This window comes from Cataglyphis hispanica, chromosome 3 (assembly GCF_021464435.1).
Source record: "Cataglyphis hispanica isolate Lineage 1 chromosome 3, ULB_Chis1_1.0, whole genome shotgun sequence".
In the NCBI taxonomy this organism is placed as follows: domain Eukaryota; kingdom Metazoa; phylum Arthropoda; class Insecta; order Hymenoptera; family Formicidae; genus Cataglyphis; species Cataglyphis hispanica.
The window spans coordinates 5,273,585-5,295,270 of NC_065956.1; positions in this window are offsets into that span (position 1 = coordinate 5,273,585).

The window sequence follows — 21,686 nt, forward strand, 5'->3', positions numbered from 1 at the left end:
TTTAACAGCAATGCATCCCTCTGCCTTTGATACAAAACTTTAGCACTGAAAGTAGCAATAGGATTTGATTTGCATATATTTTCAGATTATCAGAGCTTTCTCTCGCGAATGCGACCGGCGAGATTGGATGACGATCACGATAACAGGACGCGCAGCGATTCCGCGAGTTTATTTCTTGTGTATGTGCATGAATATTTTTTTATTTACTTACGATATCTATTTGTCGCGTAAGCGAAACGGTGGAATAATGAATTGTTTCCGTTTCCTCAGTTCCACAAATTAGAAACGATAATTATAGACTGCGATTAATTTAATTTGCGTTGACTGACAGCGCGCTGAATATCTCGACACATTTCGCAAGAGAATTTTGATCTTTCTATTTTCGTATATTTTTGTATATATATTGGAGATGGTATATATATATATATTCTAATATACATCAGGGTTTATGCAAAGGCGACAGACTTCGTTACTTCGCGATGGCTCATAATTAGGCCATCGAGCCTATTAAAAGTTAAGCGGGCTTGTTAAACACGCGCGACGCGACTATTTATGGAACTAAGAGGCATGTACTTACATCGATCGACACGTGTTTCGTCCAAGCCGACGAAGTAATCATACGCTCAACTTACGCGCACCCGTTAAAAGATGATTAGTATCGCCAAGAGAAGAAAATTGTTGTTTAAACTGTGTTTATTTTGCAGGATATACTTATCTAGAGATGAGTCTGAAAGTTTTTTCAATCTTGAGTGTTTTTTTTAGATTGTATTTTTTGGGAAGGAGCAGAAATATATATATATATATATATATATATATATATATATATATATATATATATATATAATTATTTTTGTTCTCTTTTTATTATTCTTTCTAAACTCTTCCGAGTATATAATATGTAACGTACATTTCTCTAATTATATTCTAAAATTATTTTATGTTAATGATGAAAAAATTTGTTTAATTTCTTTTCGGTTTTGTGAATAAAATGTTAATACATACTAATTAAAAAACACTCTTTATTAGAGCAAAGTAAAATAATTTTGTACTGACGCATACAAAATTAATCATTTATACAAGTGCTCATCTTGCAGAGCAACTTAAAATTTCGAAGTAATTGAATTATAAAGTTTCTGTGATGCTAATTAATGAAGATTCCAACTTTTAGTCACAACAGAGGCGAGTAACTTATTTAAGCATAATTTAAATTTCCACAATGTTGTATTGATAGATTAGAAAAATCAAAGTATATCATTAAGTACACAATTTATCTTATATTGTTGAACGGACATATTTTAAAGCTAATAATTTTAAAGCCAAGAGAAAAGCTGAATGGTTTATCAATGGCGTTCATAGAAAATCGGGAAAATTTTGTCGAGTCGGTGTGCGTGTTGTTGCTGTCAGCACGTCGCGGGCAAAGGTGCCACGTTTGCGGTAAAAGCCGCGAATACCCTGGTGTAAACCAGAGACCAAAAAAATATATATATATATATATAGAGAGAGAGAGAGAGAGAAAAGCAGAAAAAGAAACGGCCGTTGGTTGCGACCGATTTGGTCGGCCTTCGTGGCGATAGCTATTGGCGATAAGGATTTCATTGTCTCGCGACCGAATCGAAAAACCATGCAAACCGCGGGGCGCGAACGAGATTGGGAAAGGAGTGAGAGGGAGGAGAAAACAGAGTAGAGATGAAGGAGAATCGGTACAGGGCGTGATGACAAAGCGGTTAATACTCAATGGATGCGAATTTTTCGACGCGTCTGCGTGCGTGCGGATGCGAAAAATGCACAGCCCCCGCAAAGTGAACTGAAAGCGCGAGCGCCGTCGGTCTAAGATAAACGGTGTATTCGAGCCAGTTTGCTGTCCGAGAACGTTTGTCAGAAACAATCCTAGTTGGGATACCGAGCGCTGCCAAAAAATTGAAGAAATATGAGACGGCATATATTAAGAATTGAAGAATTTATTCTATAAATATAGATCTAATATTGAGAGAAATTCTCTAATCTCGTCATTGCTACATATTAGCTTAAAATTTTTGCTGAAATTAATTTTGCACGAATTTATTCGCACTCGATGGCCATATCGAAACTTGTATTTTATATTTAATTAAATTTGTATAATATCTCGTTACGAGCTGTTACCTCTATTGATTCGCGATATTTTATAATCAGGTGCCGATCACGGCAATCGCGGGTGGGATGACGATCTAGGAGGCAGGAATTCTGCTGGATTTTAATTTATCTCAGGCGATTGAATCTCGAGGTTGGAAATAATTATTCGAACACACGAAGGAGCGAGATTCGGTCGTAGGGACGACGTCGTCACGATGGTATCGCGAGGGATAAAATATCGGCGCGCGTCATCGATCTCTCCGGTTCTCTCGCCAGTTTCCTCTTCGGCTCGCAATTTCCGACAAGCTGCAACACAGTCGCTAACCGGATCAATTTTTCATTCAAAGACAAATTGGGGACAGGGACGCGAACCCCGGTAGCCGATCGCCTTGCGTGACAGCGGCTTGAAAAGCGCGACAAGGCGTGAACTCGGTTTAGTACGCTTAGCGGATGCGAGTGTAAATTGTTGTTGGATTCCCGGGTCTGAAAGCAGCTGATCGGGATAATGGTTGACACTTTTCAATTTTTATTCTTATCCCTTATATACGTAGTGTGCTGTTCGCAAAAAAATTTCCAAACCAATTGGTTGAATAAAAGTCAATTCTCGGGAATAGTCTTCTCAAATGACAAAATTAATTTTTTTATTTTTTGACGAACAAAATATACATATGATATTTAATCGTTTTTTAATGATTTTATGATAACTATTGACGTTGTAATTAGATATCATACGATTACAATTATCTCGTACGATTACGATTCTTTATGATTTAGTGATGCTAGTCGTGTATCTACAAGAACCATAGATAATTTACTGAAATATAAAGTAGCAGATGGTGTACACTACGTTATTTGTACAGTTGGAAAGAGCAGATTAATTGTGGAATAGAAATAGCTCTCGTTGATTGTTTGATGCATTTTTTATACCAACGGAAAATATACGAGAATAAATAAAATTAATTTCTCACTTTTTTTTCCCCCGTGAAATCGCGCGATACGGCTGTTTCCCTGGGAAACTTGTAATCGATGGGCAGGCAGAGGGAGGGGAACGCGGATGCGAAGGACGGAGGTGCAGCGGGCCTCTCGGTAACTTGGAAGCCATATTAATAGTTGGCACTTAAGAGTTTCATTAAGTCGCGACCGCTCGATCACTGCCTACCGCCGCTCTCTCGCGGCGGCAACTTTCAGGCCCTATAACCGCCATCTCCGCTTTCAGACTACCCTCCACACCCTCTCTTTAAACTAAAGTTACTTCTAACACCAAGTATAGAAGTCGCGTACATAAACCGGTTCCCTCAATTCCGACGCATTATACATTTTTCATCTTGCTAATTGCGAATGAATGAGATTGGCGAGTGAACATTTTTTGTTGTATCTTATAATTTTTCTAGGCACGTGATTGTAAGAATAATAATATTTTGGATCTTGTTAATAAATCCTTAATCTTTGAAAATTGATATCCGTTAAAGAAGATAATTACGTTATGTGGGACAAGAAAGGTAACTCCGTTAATTAAGATGTACAGTAAAGAAGGTAACTTCGATCTACTTGCCAGTTCGTCCAGTCGTCGTAAGCTTAACGTTCCGTGATAATAATTAGTATTAACGTCGTATAATCCTGTTTAAATGAAGTTTTCATTAGTATGTACTAACATCATCACAGCATTTGTCAGCGTGCGCGTGCACGACAGGCAATTTCGTAAATAAATGTCAGCGTTGAAGTATCGCGTAACGTGAGCCGCGCGGCAATATTTATTGCATGAAAATATTGCGAAGGATATAAACTTCTGCGTTAAAGTCAGAGCTTGTCGTACGTCGACGAATTTTAAACTTTTTTTTCCTCTCGCTTACACTTGTAAACTATATATTCATAATTTTCATATTTATTATTAAACATTATATATTTTAATATTGTGCTATGCCTACTATAGAGAAAATTCGATATTTTTTTTATATAAAAAATATTTTTACGGAAATTTGAAAAAATTCTTATCATATTAACTTCGTACATCGCAAAAGATATTGCGTTCTCGCGTAACTAAGTTTGATTACGTAAATTTTTCGTTGAAAGTAAACCGTTGCCGTACAAGTAGTGTATGATTGGTACGCGAGCATTAGAGGAGACTCGCTGCGTTCGTAAAGTTCTCTTTTTATCGAGGATAAAAAAAACCGTTCTCTTCTCTGCTGAGCGAAACGAGGGTGAAATGCGCGCGTATGGTGATGTGTAATTGACGTTTATAAAGTCGGGACACTCGACTCGAAAGACATTAAATTTGAATTATTTTACGTACGAGAAAGGGGCAATTTACTTTATCATTTACGCGCACTTACCGCGTTTATAAAAAATATCTTACCGGCAATTAGCCAGGCGATTGCTAGCGAACGGAAGTCCTAGTGGACTTTACAAGCGTATAATTAGCGCTTCCCGCACACTTAGCGGAATTATTCATCGTGTTCGCGGACGAATATATATATATATAATTTGTCATCTCACGAGCGAGAGAGTCCGGAGCCCGGTGTTAGGCTCCGGACTCTCTCGCTCGCGGAAGCGCCTAATCGTCGTCGTGGTTCCGTCAAGTATACGCGTTTGCCAGCGCAAACAATCGCTAATCTCGCCTAAGGTGAAAGCGCGGGACGCGCGCGAGTGGACTCCGGACCATAAACTCCCCTGCATTTGCAGCACGCGCACCCCTTTCTGCACTAGTAACCTCCTCGCAGCCACCACCATTACCACCACACCATCACCACCATCTCCTCCGCGAGAATTTATGACCCTCCGTACGCCAGTGATTGAGATGGGCGTATCTAATGGCGTGGCTGTCTGCGCCGACGATCTATGCGAACCGATTCTCGCGGCTGCAACCTCCACCCTTTCCTTTATTTTGCCTCTTCTTTCTCTCTTGTCCATCTCTCTTTTTCTCCCCGCTTTCTTCTTTTCCGCGTCTGTGACTGATCGCAAAAAAAAAAGAGACAGAGGTGGAGAGCCGGAGAGAACGCCGGCTTGATTTAGACTATCTACCCGGTAAATAAAGCCAAGTTATCACGCATGGGAGGAAAGAGTTATCGAATGGTGTGGGTTGGTCATCGAGATATCTCGGGCTGCCGTTGATTTCGATACTTTAGCGATGACAGTGCAACACGTTCCCGAAATGAGCGACGTTCGCGAGATAAAGCGAGACGAGATAAGACGGGCATATAGATCTAACGATACTGCTTTGCGCTCTATTGTTGTTTCGTGCATGTATTTCGTCGAGATACGCACATCGCGCAGAGTAAATTCGCATTTGTTCGGCTCCGATAATGCATGCAAATCGCATTCGCGATGACCCGTGTCGTGGCTTTCCAGCTTTCGCGGCTGCTTTCGATTTCGTTCGCGCCATCAATAATCGAACGGATCGAATCACCGACAATTCCGGATCGTCCGCGGTAACGCGTCGCGAATATTCGCGTTGCGAAAAAAAAAAGGGCACGTACGACTCGCGCAAACCATAATGGTTACGCGCAAGGGACAACAATGTTACCGCAGAATTTCGTAATGGTACACAAGGAACGTGCAATTTGCCGCGATAACAGTTGTTCGGCGTGTAGCTTTCAGCGGGGCGGCCCGTGGGCGCAACAGAATCTGGCCAGGCATGCATGACAGTATTGTCTTGCGGTAACGAAATTTCATTATTCGTGTGGGTTGCCGCGCGCACACACGCTCCGCAACGTCGCTTTGTGCCGCGCGAAACAAAGATAACGCTGATGTCCGCTGTCCGCAGTCTCATCTACAGGAGTAATCGTAAATAAAGTTGCCAGAGCGAGAGAATAATGAGTTGCGAACTAAAGGATAGATGTATCAAATGTTTTCCGATGTAACGCTGCATCTTTCGGATAAAGTTGATGTCCGATAACAGTGGAAGCTACAAGCTTTTGTTGCATATAATTAAATGTGATGGTATCAATTTGCGAAATACTTTGCATTATGATGTACGTGTGTGTAAGTGTTCGCATTATATATTTTCCTCCGGACAACACACATGTAAGGTACTAGTTAATAAATAACAAGGAAATACTTATGAATTTATTTTGCGCGTAGACTTCAATCGAGGTTGAATTGCAATTTCGTAATGTTGAGAGGACAATTTTTCAAGTTTTATTCTCTCTTGCAATATTTTAGAAATATATCAATTGTCTTAACATATGCAAGTTATGAAAACTTGTTTTTATCGATCTGCTTTCTTTCTCTTTTTTTTTTCTCTTATTATGTAAACAACTTTTATGGAATTTCTAAGACATTGAGTCAATTTCTCGTGAGTGATTCTATCTACGATGGATCTTTTCTTTTTCATATTTTTTTCAACGTTGTAGTAGATTGTGCAACACGAAGATTATTTTCGCCGCGGAATTAAAATCTTTGGTGTATTCGGACGTATGTCGAAAGCAATATCGGGACGCAAATTCGAAATGGCGAAGCTCAATAGCAAAAGGATTGATCGTTATCGTGCAAGGTAATCGCACGAGTTCCTTAATTGGCCGATTCTTCGTAGTGTGAGGATCTGTGGGAGGTCATGGCAACATAATTCGTCTCGAGTGGCCCGTCAAAGGGTAAGCGTCGCCGTTATTTGCGACTGTCACTTTGCCCAATTCGAACCCCCCGAATACCACTTCTCCGATATCCCCGGCGATATCCTTTTACCTGCTTTCTCCCTCTCGCTTTCCCTCTCTTTCTCTCATGATGGCTTTAGGGCGAATCGAATATCTCGTTATATACGAACGTACCGGCGAAATGGCTGGAGAGATGTAATCGTCTAGCGACCTATATCCAATTAATTGGTCTTCTATTGTCTTCGCGCAGTTGATATGATTTGCGTTGTATTACATCGCCCGTCGCCACGTATACATGCGTACATCGCGTATACACACACACACACGCATTGAAAGGTGGAGAGCGACACATTGATAGCATAGACTTCTATATTATACCATTGGCTAGACCCGCTGTACAGGAAATTAATAGTGGGTATGGTACCGCGCGTTGTGCCATTTGTAACGCAGGAATTTACTTGGAATATATCATCAAGTTTATGCTGCGTTCAGCTATAACAACGATACGGCGATGTGACATGCAACGTATAATTTCAATTAATTCATCATCGAATCTTCGTATTTTTGAGAGCTCCATCTTTCGACGCTCAATTTTTCAACAAGGACGTTGTCTGAAATTTATTCTCGATCGGCGAATCGGTGTCACTTTCGTGCAGGTCGCGGTTCTTGCGTCGCGGCAAACGGGAGGAATGTCGAATGTATGCGCGACGCTACCGCAACATTCCCGATATTACTATTTAGTCACGAGGCCGCAAGCCCGGACGACCGTTCAAAGCGCAAGGCGTAAGTTATTGGCTATAGCGTTGTTCCGGCATTACGGTATTCTGCGCATACTATCGGTCGGCTTGCGCACGGCTCGCGTCCTATCGCAGCCTCGTCCTCGACGATTGCCGCCGCTAAATCGATTTCTTCAGGATCGTCTAGAGGACTCAGGGGCAAGAGAACGCCGGAAATTCGATCTTATTCGGTCATTGAAAGCCGCCGGTCGCGACAGAGGGTCTCGGAGAGAGAACGCGAAGCTTTTATAATTTATAAAAGTCTCTCCAGTTGTATATACGGTAGAGAGCGTAAGAAAGATGTAAGAGCTAGGGTAGAGTGTAAAAAAGAATGAGAAATTCGCACATGCCAACCAACAGACGTTCGGTCCTTCCCATAAATAGCAGTTGAACTTGAGGTTTCGCTGATTCTTCGTGTTTGTTTCCCAGGAATGATACTTGAAAACTTGAATCCTGGCTGCTTGCCTTCCGTAATGAAAACGAATGGAACGAGCAAAATCTCGTAACTAAAACCAGATTGAAACGTATCTTTTTTTTTTTTTCTATCGTCTTTCGTGCATTCGCGTCATTAAAGGTGCAAGTTGCGGACAGTCTCGCGATGAAGGTCGTATATACCGGCCAGGATGGTTTTCTCAATGACTCATAAATCATTGTCCGAGACTTTGGCCGGCGCGCGTCGTTATTCCCACGAAGAGCTCGCGGGGGAGCGGACGCGGGGTGCCGATAAGGTATCGATAACTCGAATTTCTCGGTTATAAATCGATCCCCGATTCAAGAGACGATGTGATGTACGAAGAGTTTAAGGGCATCGGACGTTATTGGAATTTACTGGCCCGAAAATTGGGGCGCGCTAAGCCCCCCGGAATTACGTGTTCCGTCCTGATCTTCCTTTCCTTGCTTTTCCTACCTCCTTGCAACCTATCTCCGCTAAACTGCCATTCTACATCTATTCACCCTTCTCTTTCTTGTCTTCTTCTCGCGACATGCCACGTTGCTCGTCGGTCTGAATCCATCTGTCTTTTCCTCGGTCGTTTGGCGTCTGTATACAGGGTGTCGTCGAGCATGGATATATTAGAGAATATGTTAAAAAAAAAAAAAAAAGATAGTTTTATGATGGCAGAATATTCATTATTTAATTATATTATTTAATTAAATGCAAAGATTAAAGAGCTTATTCTATACAAAAAGCTTTTCAATTAACTTTAATTAAAAGACATTTATCTTAAGAAGAATTTTAAAACTCAATTTTAATGTGAAAATTAGTTTGCAGTAAATAGTGATTTTTTACAAAATTGTCACTAAAAGAAAATTGACATAAATTTTTTGTAAATATAGATATAGTTCTCTTCTGGGACACCACGTGTAACTATGAGCACCACCTGATGCCGGGGTCGAGGAGGGTAATTCGGAGCGTTCCGTGTGCTCCGTTCAAGTTACCCCTTCTCTCTCTTTCCGAGCGTTTGCTGGTTTTTCGTATTCTACGTTGAGATCGCGCGAAATAAGACGGCGAGATGCCTTCTACGTTACGTTACGTCTTTGGGAGAGGATTGCCGGCGATAGTCCGGACATAGCGGGGCTTAGCGGTGACAGAACGAGCGCACGCGGTCGATGCACACGCGACGGTGCAAAATGAAATTGTACGGTAAATAAGATGGCAAGTCCGCGCATTTCCGTAGCACGAAAGGCGAAACGGATGTGGCGAAAGCGCGTGCGCAATGGCTGGTTTGCAGCGCGTCGACGACGCGTCGCAATTTCGGGGGATCGCGGCGCCGGTAATCTTTCTCTCTCTCTCTCTCTCTCTCTCTCTCTACACGTCCATGCGCTGATATATATCCACGCGGGATATGTATATCGCAGTAATGTACTGCATATGTTATTACTGCACCATATTATTACGCGCGCGGACGTGCTTTATTAAATCTTGTTACGCGGCAAAGCCGCAAACTACTACAGCGTTATAATTCAATTTCAGGTAAAAGCAAATCCATTAGAGCGACCAGTCGGGCTAACATACATACATGCCGCTTGCTGCCGAAATGAAAACGTTGGCGGATTCGACGTTATCCGCCTGTCCCCGTCGGAGGGTAATTACATATTGCTCTCGCTTATAAACAGTTTATCCCTGGCGCGGTGATGTTTAACCGACATGTGTAGCAGCATCGCGGCTGTCAATGTTATATTTGATGTTATTACTCTATGCTTGATTTGCGTTAGACTTAACACGTGCGATTGGCATAGCAGTAATTTATATTAATGGGGATGATTGGATCGTCATTGAAATTGCTCGACGTTCTAGTGTTTCGCGCGAAATTATACCGAGAGTCGGAATCCAACGACGTGGATCTTTTTTTTTTTCAACTTTGCCTTTAAAATTGTTCGCTTTTACGTAACGAGATGCACGCTCGAGTTAATTCGATGCGTATATCACGTGCGGCGATGATTTGCCATTCAGCACCTATACCTATGGAATTGGCGAAAAAAGGCAAAAAATGATACGATAAATGCATTCGAATGCGAGCTCCGGACTCGCGCGTCATGAATTAGAATAATTACATGCAATTGCACTGGCGTCGGACTCGCATGTCTGACCTCTCTCACCTACGCGACGAGTGAACGTAGAGCGATAAAAAAGATAGAATTACTAAACGAAACATGTAGACGAGAGGAGAGACAGTAACAAGAGAGTGACGCCTAGTACGAGGAGAATTAATCTAAAACAGATATATGTATTCATAAATTTTTAAAAAATTTTGTTTTTTGGAAAAGGATAAAAACTGATACTATTTTTAATTAAAGTCAAGAAATGTATTGATTAATATACGTGTACGTAAATATATCGATGATAAAATTTGTTATCTTTCGGTGATGATATCAGATGCAAGTTTTATAAAATGGTTTTATAAGGATATCGTTAATAAAATGTCAAAATGTGACTGACGCAGTTACAAAGTACATGGCTTTCCATCATAAGGTATCTCGAGGTAAAGAGATTGAATGTCGGATGTTATCTTACGAATGTACAAATCCGCAACGTACGCGCGCGTAGAGAAACAGTTCTTTAACCTTTTCTTTCTCTCTCTTTCTCTTCCTCTTTGACATTCCGAATAAATCCTTTGTGCCGTCTGTTCGTCTTCGGGGCGGAGAAACTTTCGGAATTACTTTCAAGCTATGCGCGCGCGAATCGCGTTTGAAGGAGAGCGTTTTGGGATCTTCACCGACCTTTGTATCTCCGCCGTAGTTCCTTCTCCTCGCTCGGGTCTATTAGACGGAGGGTAGAATTTAAGCGAGTGGCGGGATAGATTTTCCGGACTTTTACGAGAGTTTTTTTCTTTACGGTTTCGTTAAGCTGCCGGCCAGTCGGCGAGCTACGCTCTTTTCTAAGTGAAATATTTTACATTTCCACCATCGTGACTGGTTTTTTGTATGTTTTCAATCATTATCCGTCTCGTTTCTCTCGTCTGGTGGACGACTTTGTGTTAGAAATCATTTGCCAGTGGCTGCTAATTCAAATGTCATGATGTGTTGTTTTTGTGGTAATCGTTGGAGTAAATCGAAAAGAAAATGCGTCAAAATTGTTGCCGATCTTTACATAAAGCTTGGATGCTGATAGATTAATATGAAATTATCTGATGTACGTTTCTTTTTCGGATTATAAAATTGATTTCATATTATTTGAAAGAAATTTAATTTTCATATACTCATATTTTAATCTATAAAAGTCATTAAACAAAGCTATGCAATGAAGTAAATCAAATTACATATTAATATAAAAATTGTTAATTCAACAAGTATACGTACAATCTAACATTTTAATAAATCTAATATTTGTCGACAACCCGGACGCGTCTTACATGCTTGATTGATATGGAATCATACATTGTATGTAACATTGTATGTAACATGGTACGGAATGCGGATGATTATATTGGTCGTCCTGTCGATAAGGACGTCTCACATCCTATTCTCCCTTTGTTCGCTCTCCCGTTTGTCCCGACCGAAGGGCTTCCACCCTTGTTTCCACCACCAGTGCGGTTTCTCTCGTTGGAAGCGTCGAGATCCCTCCATATATACATGTGTGTGTATGTGCGTGTGCGTGTGTACGACACATACGAAATGTGCGCGAGAACGCCGGAAGGGCCGGGAGACATATAATTAGGGAGGACGGGAGGAAGCGGGTGGCACGCGACGCCGAGAATTATCCACAATTATCGCGTGCCTACGCCATCCACCGTCACGGTGCTGGTAGTGGTGATGATGATGATGGTTCTCGTCTCTTTTCACGACGAATCATGGGCGAATTTAAAAAACCTGCGATAACCGGCGCGACAGGTCAGCGTCGATGCGTGTTCGTTCGGACCCCCTTCGCCGTCTCCTTGCCTCCTCTCCCCTTTGTTCAGACTCTCGACCCGATATTTGACTGCGCGATGGAGATCGACGATGTATGCGCAGGGTAAATGACATTTTTCAATGCGCCGGCGTTTCATTAGTCCCTCGCTTCTCCCCCATTCCCCGCTCACGGTAGATCGGTCGAATGTTTTTGACGTATCGCCGTCGCCGTTCCCGTTCCTCCTCCTCGCCGTTCTCGTCGTTCTCGTCCTCGTCGTCGTCGTCGTCGACCTCGTTCCGTGTCCGCAGAAGTATCAATTATCCGGACGAGGCATCTTTATTAACCGCCCGTTTTTATTACCGTTCGATAGATTCATCCGTCGGCCGCGCGTGCAATTTAAATTTGACTTCGCTACGTGGATGATGATCGCGCTCATTAAAATCTTTTTGTCGTTCAATATCGGTGCACGATAATATTATCCGACCGACAACGTTAACGTTGTGATATACAAGCCGGCATTCAAATGAGGGCGAGGTAAGTGCTCGAATTTCTCTCTCTCTCTCTCTCTCTCTCTCTCTCTCTCTCGTACAAGCATCATTTCAGAGTTGGGGAGAGGAAGAGAGAGAGAGAGAGAGAGAGAGATAACGGTAAGGATTCTCAACGTCCCGTGAATGAGTACTACTTCGCCATGATTTCTCTCGGGGTGTACTTACGCAGCCGCTGAACTTCGCGGCCGCCAAGTATCCGCACATACGGAGCGAGCGTGCTGAAAGCGCGGAAACACTAAAGTGAGTTCTGCTCTCTACGGCTCACTTAGATTGCGGGGCCGTCAGGAAATTAGAAAGCGGTTTCTCGTGCTCGTGGAGCGACATCGCGAAATCTAAGAACGCATCGATCTCGGCGATGCTCGGGAATATTAAGAGCCGCGTGTATCAACAATACGTAAAGATGTGCCTGTGAAACATGAATTTTCGCAGTTTTCTCAACAAATGTTAATAAACTTCTACTCTATAGAAAGATTACGTTAAATTTTTTTTTATAAAAAGAGATCTAAAATTGATTTTTATAAAATTAGAGCGATTATTATTCTGATATAAAAAAAATTATATAATAAAATTAATCGCTTCTGAAAATTGACTTCATGGTGTGCTATAAAAAATTATTTTCCTCCTATTCGGAAAAATTATATATATATCAAAAGTTATTTTCATAATTAAATATGGATTAATAGAGCCATTCTCGTTTGTCGCCGCTCGGTTATTCCGCTTCGCCTGGCAGCTCGGACGATGAATTGACTCGCTCAAATCGGTAGGTTTATCCCACCGATACATTATCCGGGGGAAAACGGGAGTGGTTGGGAGATCCAACGCGCGGATAGAGGTTTCACCGAATTAATCTCTCGCCCCTGCCTCCTTCCTTCTCTCGCTTACTTCTCTCTCTGTCCTCTCACTTCCGTCTGTCCTTCGTCATCCATTATGCAAGCTCGATCGTCAAGGAGTTAGCTCATGTGGGTACCGCGACAGAAGAAGGGAACGGAGAACGTTTTGACTCGGAGAAACGCGGAGACGCGAAACCCTTGACGAAGTACGACGACGACGACGACGTCACAAGCGCGAGCTGGATAGAAACGGGAAATGGATGCAGGTATAGAATCTTTGGGGTTGCGCCGAGCAGCCTCGGGGCTTGCTTAACGAGTAAAGTCGCTCGCCCCGAACCTACCCCTACCGATCCTGTCGTGCTTTCCTCCATCCTCCATCCTCTCGTAGCTCTCGCTGTTCATCGCGCGAGTAACTTTGAGACGAACTAACCAACTAGGTAACTCGCGATAATCTCGTTGCGCGTCCCTTTTAATAAGGCTGTACGCGCGACGCAGGATAAATCGCCTTTATGTCCGTCGCGTTTCCGAATTCGACGAGCAGACGGATCATTTTTCTCGTGCTATCGAGAAACGCCGTTCGATCGTCATTATGAGGAAATAATATCCGCGGTTGCTCTCTGCTGTAACGTGAGAGGACTTCTAAGACGCGAAAGGTAGAGACGAACGCTTTACACGTTCCTCACAAGGCGAGGGTGGATGATTTTTCGGAATTTGAAGCTAATAATTCCTGAGGTGACTGCCGACAAAAAGTCAAAGTAGACGAAAAGAATTCCCATATTTTTCGGGATAAAAATTTTGTAAAACAATTAAGTAAGACAAATATTACTTTCGAACAAAACTATTCTTTAATTTTATTCCATAATATTTATATATATTATTTTATGTTTTTTCGCTTATTTTTTATCGTTTATTGCGACAAAGTAGCGCATAATCACCCTCATTAGAACAACAATAGATTTATTAATCTGTTAATGCTCTCGCGAATTACATGGTGGTAATGTCGTAAGATATTCGTGCCATGTGAATATCGGCAAAGTAATTAAACCATTAAACTTATGGTCATCGTGCTACAACAAATGCCGGAGTGCAATAGAATCTAGAGAAGCTCGTAAACGCGGACAAGTTGTTTCTCGTTACTCGGCCTATAAAGCAGGCGAAGCGACATCAACGCGGATTAACGGTCGTCCGACTCGCAATAATTCAGGACGTATGTTTTCCAGACTCTAATAAAACCTGCACTGTATATAAAATATTAGTGTCGTCGATTCGGACAGTTTCTGAAGCTCTTCCTACACCTTACAATGGCTCGTAAAACACAAGGTCGGTAAGCGCGAGTTATAAGTTATAATGCTTAATATGCAGTTAGCTAAGAGAACATATCAAGGAGCGAAAGATTTTGTTTCGTAAAATTTAACACAGTTTTTTTTCCACCTTTTCATATCAAACACGCAGAAGAGTTTAGTTTACTTCAAAGATAACTAAAAAAAAATAAATATAATATCTTAGAGATAAACAATGAAATCTTTCCTACATCCTGATACATTACAATGCGATATCACGAAATAGTTAAGGGAACGCATCTCGTGTCGCGGTAACGAACGTTAAGAGCGAGAGAGAGAGAGAGAGGCCGGGGAAGGGTGGCGAGGAGGGTAAGCGAACGAGACAGAAGGTGGCGGATACAGACACGCTTCGGTAAACTCGTTTGCCGATTGCATCCGCGGATGTCGATGAGTACGGGAGAGGCCAACTCCGGCTCCCGCAATTGGCTCGTATCTTCGCACCCGCCTGCGGCGGCAGCGGATCCACCGAAGCCACCCTCGTTCACCACTTATCCTCGTCGTTGTCGTCGTCGTCGTCGTCGTTGGCGTACGAACGTACATCGTATATGTAGGTATATACGAGTCGAAGATCGGCACGTAACGGGTGAGGGCATACGCTGGCCGCCAGCTACGAGAGCGAGAGAGCGATGAATTATCGCGCGTCCGGAGTCGAAAGTTCTCAATTCCCATTAAGCGGGGCAGCCGGCCAGAAACCGATAGGTTAGTTGGGAGAACCTGCTGGGAATCTCCGGTGTTCCTGAGAGACCGCCGGCCAACCTCCCTTTCCCTCTCTCTCTCTCTCTCTCTCTCTCTCTCTCTCTCTCTCGTCCGGGTACTGACTACACTCGGCGGCAGATGAGAAACACAGCGGCAAGCCGGCGCCGATCCTCGTAGAATCTCGCCGTCTATAGCAGCACGACGTCCGTTTATATAATCTTCTCTCCCGCTGTATATACATATATATATATATATATATATATATATATTTATATATGTATATCGCGAAACGGATTATGCCGCGTCGACAAAGCACGAAACATCCCCCGTAGGCGTTTGCGTTCTCGCTTTTGATATACAATCATACGGTTGTTTCGATTCATCACATTATATACGGTCAATACGTCCGATGAAATATTTTGGAGCAATGGATAGACGGTGATATTCATTATTTGATGACCTAATGACCTTTTTTTTAAATAATGTGTGATGAGATAGGATAATGATTGAGCATCACCAATGTTCGAAAAGCGATCCGAATTCGAAATGAGCTACATTATTCATTAGCACGAGTATTTAATGCTATCTATCTTGTATAAGAAATGGCAATATAGTAGTGAATATTGGAAACTGTCCCGTTGTACGTGTCCATTATATCAGGGCATTCATCGGTCGCGACATTCACTGCCTGCAGCTTAACAAGAGTGATTGGGCTGTCCGAAGTTTCGGAGTTACTGCGACTCGGTGCTTGAGTGCAAAACCAAGGGAGGAGTATGCCGTGGGATTGAAATCAACGACCGGAAAACACAGGGCACTGTATGATGTATATTATTATTGTTATTACGCGCTTAAGTTATTATTAATCGCGTGATATCTCGCTTTAAGTGCGCTTTGAATTACACAATTTTTTTTATACATCAGATAAATGTCGGTTGTAATTGAATTTAATTCATATCAGACAAACGTATGTATATCTTTCGAATGTAGATAGAAGGTGAGATGTGTCGAATTGATCACATCTAATATGAAAAAATGAAGCGTGCCAAATTTATTATTTTTTATGCAACCTAATTTAACTCTGACTTGTCAGTTTTGACAGCTGCTTTAATTATGCAAGCCAGAGACGGATTCACGTTTTACGAACTTCTGAAACAAGGTATCGCGGGGCGGTGGGTCGGGAGCATCGCGAAGTCACTGCGAGCCCCGAAGTCTCGTCTTACGTTACATCGTGTTCGCAGGAGAATATTCATTAATGCTGTATGCTACATAGCGTACTCTGTGTCGGGCTATGCAAACTCAAACTTGTAGTAGCATCCGTAAGAGAGAATATTATAAATATGCATCTCGCGTACTATCGTGAATTATCGCGCTCTGGCCGCGGAATCCCGGTGTGCTTGAATGATATTGAAATCAACGAGTGGGGAAACAAATCTCGGGAGCGGCTCGGTTCCGGAGAGAAGCAGCGGGCACGGAACTGGCCAGCGTTGAAAAAAAAAAAACGGAGAGAATTACGCGCTTTTGCGAGCCTCGCACGCTGTCTGAGCACGCACCGTGTTTCTCGCTGGCAAGTGTAATCTTATCAGCGAACTCGCGAGACGCAGGGAAAGGAAGCGTGTAAAGAAATTGGACGGACGGTTGATGCTCGCGCGCGAGGTTTGTGTTGAAATGATTTAACTCACTTATTTTTAGGGAGAGAGAGCAACGTTGCGTGCTGGCAAAATGTACTCTCGAGTCTTATACACAATTTATGTTGGGCTGAAATTTAAAAGGCGAGGAAAAGTAAATTTCGAATTTTTGTAATTTGACTTTTGGAGTGATGCCGTGCGACGCTCGATTCTATGCTTTTTCGAAGGATAATTTCTAATTTAAATTCCTGGTCAGTATAAAACAGAACTTTTTCATGCATAATATCACTCCTGGGGATTACCGTGATAATCCTGTCGTAAATTTTCTCGCGAATTATAGACCGTGTAAAAGGGATTTAACATTTCGATACCGCTACTCTCCCCTCTCACCCCTCCCTCCCGATTCTCGATCAATGCACGAGGGGATATCGTATTTTTCCTGTTTGTTTGAAATGTATGATGTTAAATTGTTTTGTGTAATCGCAATATTACAGCGATTACAGGATTCAAAATTGTTATATATATATATATATATATACGGTATCATGAAATTTTTACACTCATCTACACAGGATGAAGTCAAGATTTCTTTCGAGCATTATATAATATGTGTATAATTTCTACGTATGTAAATTGTGCTAGAAATTGTGGCGAGCGCAACACGGAATATTAAAATTAAAGCGCGCACGCGTGTTTTTACAGACACTGTTAATGTTTATGTCCCATTCGTTGCCCCGACCCGATTAAACTGCACAGAGTGTGTCTCCGGTCTAGCGCTAGTTTAGCCTGTGTAAACTTCAGTTAGAGTTCGTACTTGCGTCCGTGAATACCGAGTCGCACCTTACCGCATGAATACGAAATGCCGTAATCTTATGCGCGGGAATACCGAGGAGCTCGCGGCAAGATTGCGCGAGGGGTACGCAACCACACACAATAAAATCGTCCCGTACGCAGACAAGGTGCGCTCCCGATTTTCCTCTAATCTCGAGAATCTCACAATCAGTCGGACGGTGGTTTCGCGATTGATTTTTACGCCAGCTGTCACATTTTGCATCTCTCACTTGTTGTATCCCTCGCTGCTACTGAGTATACGAAGTGCACGGATCTTTCTTGTCAACAGCCGGATATCATCTTTGTTATTCATGATTAAAGAGAGTCATGTTAATTATAGGAATTGATTAATTTTTCAGTAATCGACACAAGCGGCTGGATCATTGAACACTTTATAATTAAGCAAGAAATAGTGGTGATAAGGAAATACTTCGACAGAATAGAGTCGTGTTGCGTTGATTATAGAATTATAACGTTTGATCATACTTTTCCGAGAACGTGCGGAATTTTCCCTACCGCAGTATCGGCTTTGAAATTTCTGTCATTAGGAAGCGCAGGAAGTACAAGTTTGAAAGCCAGGCGCTTGAGATATTTCTATGCTACGGGAGTTCGTCGCTCGCGAAAGGAGATGGAATTCGCGCGCTTTTAAATTTTTCTTACATTTGTCATGCTTCGGACGTACTAACTACTACGAAAAGTTAAGAATCTCTCTCTCTCTCTCTCTCTCTCTCTCTCTCTCTCTCTCTCTCGAGAGAGAGAGAGAGAGAGAGAGAGAGAGCAAAATTCTCCCGACAAAATTATATTCCTCGCTCGTATAAATTCACAAGCGGCGGGAGATTAAAACGGTTCGGTGTTGACCGGCGCGGATCTCGAGGAACATTGTTCGCATAAAAATTGCGCGACTATGAGCCTCGGAAATTCGCATCTCCGGTTGCGAAGCTTCGTTCGCGCTGCGGAGGTAGCCTTTTGTAGCCTCGCGTATGTACATACATATATAAAGAGTGTGAGGAACAAAGCGAAACAGTCGAGCCAATGAATGGCGGGTGATAAATCTATCGTCAAGCGTCATAACGTGCGAAGCGAATGACGTTATTTCATGAAATAATTCTCGTCGCGTCCCTTTATTATTTGTCGTTTTAGCATACGAGCGCACGTTCATAAACCATGTATAGGATATCTCAAGGTATGGCCGATATGTATATGTATTCTATATAATGGTAAACATTGAAGGGAAAATTAAAAGGAATATCTGGTTGACTCAATATCGAGATATTGGGTTTTCCTGCCCGCGCAGTATTAGGTATTGTTCATGGCCTTACGACATAATCGACCTCGGTGTGCTTGCCATCGAACGAGCATTTAAGCAATTTGCGAAGTTAACGAACTCGTCGACTTTCCCTTCGTGATTCCAATGAGCTATTATCCTCCGCTATTCGATCGAACGTAGGAAAGATTCGCGACTCAATCACCGGCGCCCCGGCAAGACGATGGTGGTGGAGAAAAAAAAAGAGGAGAAAAGGAAGCAAGGCGGAAGTGTGAGAGAGGAGCGAAATGATAAAGCGTCTGAATTTACGTCGCGGTTTATAATAGTCGCTGCCTGCTCATTCGGCGGAACGAGAGGATAAATGCGGGATTGGGAGATGACCGAAGAATTGAAAGAGGAGGAGAGGAAGAGGGAATCGCTTGCGTGAATCGCGAAATGAAGTCGGTTATCGAAGCCTCCATTACGTGGTCATAATAAAGCGATGATCGGCTGCCTCGCTCGGTTTCTCATCACGATCCGCAACATTCGCCGACCTTCTTCTCTTTGTCCGGCATCTCCACCCTCTTCCGCGGCCGTGCATCCCGGACCTTCTCTGCCTCTCCTCCCTCCCTCCCTCCCTCCCTCCCTCCCCAACTCTCGTTGTTCCGTCGCTCGTACCGGCGTCCCCACCTTCCACGCAGTTTAATTAAAGGGTCTAATTACGCGACCAGTTCCAGTCTCATTCTCCGGCTTTCTCTCCCGATTTCGTTTTCCCGCTCTATCATTTTCTCCCCATTGTTCGACAATGAAATGAAACGGGGCATACGTATTCGCCTAATGCCGAATATGAGCTGTCATCAAAATTGAACCGCGTAAAACCGACATGCGACATAATTGATGAATTCCACAGTCGGGCGTGGCGCGTAATGTTGAACGTTATGGCTGATGAAACCGAATGTTTTGCGATAAATCGCGAAAGAATTTTTAAATAAACGCTCGCGAGGGAATTCCTTGTGGGATGAATTGATTTTACGGCAGCGGAAATATTTTATGGCTGCCGCCGCGCGCCACCGCGCCGCTCCGATTCTTCGGTTTTATATACATATATATATATATATATATATATATATATATATATATGTATATATGTATGTATGTATGTATGTATGTATGTATGTATGTATGTATGTATGTATATACATATATATCTGCGCGGTCAGTTATACGCGGGATATCGTATAATGATATAAAAACCAGTTGGTCGCGCCTCTCTCTCGCGCCGCTTTTTCAAACGATTAAATTATTCTACACATTAATTACGCGGGTAGAAATTACGCTGTGCCTATAACATATTGCGCCACGAATCTGTTTTCCGATAGTTATGGATATATATATATATATATATATTCGCTGTGTGGGCGTTCCGCTCGCATGAATCTTCTTATACAGAGTTTAAAAGCTTGCCGATAACGCAGTCTCGATAAACAGATGCATCGGGTGTAAAATTAGCTGGTATAACTGTTAATTGAATCGTTCGCGTTTCGAAAGGGGAAGTCAAAACACGATGAAACGAACGAGTCGACAGAGCGCAACAGAGCGTTGCGTCACTCGCCTGACGCATTTCTCTCGAAGAATCGTTATCAAATTATTAGACACTGGCAAGCGCAATATTATTATTATTATTTTTTTTTTATAGACACGCGCAAAATCGAGAAAACGAGCGATACGTGAATCACGTTTATTCGCGGGCAACTCGTCAAGGCTCGACGCCGACACGCGGCAGATAAACCGAAACGGCGTGCGCGTCGCGTAATTGGAGGAGGCGGAGAGCGACGATGTACTGTCATAAGTAGTTAACCGACAGTAGTGCTGATTAAGCGCGATAGGAATTCAGTTTGCCGCGCCAGCCGACCTCGCGCACGACCGCCGGGGGGTCCTCGATGGAATTTTGTGTTGCGAATATCGGTCGCCTCTCCATCCGCATCGGGGACGAGCCGTTGTTTCGCGGTGCAATCTATCTACGCATTACGCGATAATCTATTCCGCTTGAATGACAGCGGTGAATCGTAGCTTGCTTTGGTTGCGCCGCGCGCGGCGCAAATGGAATTCATGCGGATTTGTCCGGTAAAGAATGGGAGACGTTTTGTAAAAAAAAAAAAAAGAAATAAGAGAAATATCCCCCTCCTAAGCCTTCGAGCGCCGATCCCCTTTTTTATACGCGCTCGGGGCGGATAATCGCCTCTTCGTTATACTCATGAGTTGAAAGAGGATAATTTAGCTCTCTCACTTATTATCATCTTTTTTCCTTTCTTTTACCGCCAAGATTCATTTATGTTACTCGCATATAAACTACTTGTGAATACGAAAAAATGGTGGAATCGATAATGCGCGGCTTGCTCTGCTCGGATAGTTAATAAACGAGAAAGAGATATATTGTTGCATGATGTTTCTTGTTTTATCTGCGCACTTAAATATTTTATATTTGAAATGAATAAAGTATATGCTTTTGAAAAAAAAAGGAACGAGAGTAGATTTAAAAGCATAACTTGTCTGTTGTTATTTGATTATCGTTTCGTTATTGTGTCAATAGATATTTTCATATCGCGCAAAATACAATATTTAGCGGACATTAAACTGTAATACACAGTATTTATATATGCATAATGTACATTTGACATATGAAAATGTCAGACGTTCGTAATGCGACTTTAGAGTAATGATTCTTTTAGATATGAATCTCATTGTTACACATAAATCATTCATAAGCTCGCATTC